This window comes from Aplysia californica, unplaced genomic scaffold (assembly GCF_000002075.1).
Source record: "Aplysia californica isolate F4 #8 unplaced genomic scaffold, AplCal3.0 scaffold00006, whole genome shotgun sequence".
Taxonomy (NCBI): Eukaryota; Metazoa; Mollusca; class Gastropoda; order Aplysiida; family Aplysiidae; genus Aplysia; species Aplysia californica.
This window is the reverse complement of record NW_004797276.1, coordinates 954,243-956,273: the sequence shown is the minus strand read 5'-3', so window position 1 is coordinate 956,273 and position 2,031 is coordinate 954,243. Positions and strand designations below refer to the sequence as shown.

The following is a 2,031-nucleotide window of genomic DNA, read 5'->3' as shown; positions in this document are numbered from 1 at the left end:
AACAACAACAACAACAACAACATCAACAACAACAACGACGACGACAACGACAACAACAACAACAACAACAACGAGAAGAACAAGAAGAACAAAAAGAACAAGAAGAAACAGGCGGTGGTGGAGGAGGAGAAGGAGGAAGAGGAGGATGGAGATGAGGTGGAAAACGTCATGAGTTGGGTTTAAGTAAACAAAAGCACTGAAAGACCTAACATTTACCTGAAAAAAGGAAAACAGAACTCCCAAAGACTACGGTATGAATGGATGATTGAAAAATTAATGCCAGAAACACATTTTTAAAATTTTAAAAATATGTAGAGAAACTGTTAAAAACACTATGATGAAAAGCCCCAAAAAACACAAAGACTTGATGAATTAACCATAGTCCTTTTTTAAAATACTAAACAATATTCACAGTGCCTCTTTTAACGGTAAATAAGCTTATCTTGTATAATAGCTTAAGTATTTTAGAGTCTTTTCGAAAAGAGCAGGTTGTTGGGCTGGATTCACAATTTTTAAAAAGTACAAATGGGCTTGGTAAATAAGACATAATAACATACTTTAAAAAGAGGCCGGCCATGTGGCTTACAAATTAGCTCAAAGCTTGTGAAATTCCAGTGTGTCTTTGATCTGTATTTGAAACCTGCTCTTGTCTAGATAAAGAAGTCTGCGAGACTTGAGAGAATGCGCAGCTCAAATCGGATGTGCTGATTCAAAAAACCTGACAAGAGCTCCTCTCAGCCGAATGACGTTTCAAGACCTTTTTATCTGCTCCCCGGCTATGCGCTGAATACAGCTTAATAATGTTGAACTCAAGATGCTGTGTTTTATTTCCCTAATTTCCCGCAAAGTGTAAGATTTTTGTACTCAGAAAGGTGTTGTCGTGGAAACGAAGGGAACTCATAGTGAAGTTCAGACCAAGTAAGGCGTTTTTAAGTATTTCAAAAGAATGAATGAGCAGTTTCTAGTTTGCTGTTGTGCACAGTATTTACTTGCTGCAATCACTTCCTTAAATATTGCTTTAAGTAAGGAAGAACGTAAAAGACACATAATATTATTACTATGTTCGATCAGTAGCAGCAGACCAAAGACAATGTTGTAACCAATTTGAACCATTAAACACAAATCGGGAACACAAATCGGCATGTTTCACAATAAGCATTATTATTGTTGCCTCCGTTATTGAGAAAACGGAATTGGAAAATCTGTATTAATAACGCAGCGCGTCTTCAAAAGTTGCCAACTGACCAAAATTAATAAAGGTGCATAAATGAGCGAGAAGCAATAAATTTATGTTTGTTTGATTACACTCCGGTTCTTGAAATTATTACGTTTGATTTCGGGTGGGAACGGGTATCCGGCCATGGACAGCCAAAGATCTAGTCAGAATGTTAGCATTTTAGCGCATATAACATGGCAGTTTGTACTATAGTATGCTTCACAGGAAGTTGAGATTGTTTCAGAATGCTGTCAGGTCTGCTGGGATAATAATAAAGATTGTAAAGTGCATAGAGCTTGCTGTTGAGTGAGACTTTGTGTTATAAAAATGCTATCTGTTATTATTGTTATTATTATTATTATTATTGTCATTATTGGTAGAATTCTTGCTGGTATTAATATTACTATTTTTTTATTATTATTATTACTGCTATTATTATAGTAATTGTATGGTTGTATCTTTTCTAATCAGCTAATTTTGTGGGCTAAGTCTATTGGTAACAAGCCAGTAATGAGCAAACGTCATTACAGCCCGTCTGTGTCTTCATTGGTCAGAGATAACATGTGAGCCAATTAAAAGACACGTTTTAAAATCCCAAAGCGGAAACAGGAAAATAGGAGTAAATCAGTCGACTGACTTAGCACCAAGTACGCTTTAACCAATAATATTTATAGTTTGTCTTTATACTATGGAAATATGGATAGAGAGCGAGAGAGAAAGAGAGAGACAGAGAGAGACGGAGAGAGAGAGAGACAGGGAGAAATGGAGAGAGAGAGAGGGAGAGAGAGAGAGAGAGAAAGAGAGAGAGAGAAAGA

At 36.3% G+C, this 2,031-nt stretch overlaps 1 protein-coding gene across 2 annotated transcripts in view; it reads right to left on the bottom strand.

Annotated features, from left to right (window-relative positions):
- The window catches only part of LOC101850858 (opioid-binding protein/cell adhesion molecule homolog), a 90,662-nt gene that overhangs the window by 83,198 nt on the left and 5,433 nt on the right, over nucleotides 1-2,031 (bottom strand). The window lies entirely within an intron of this gene.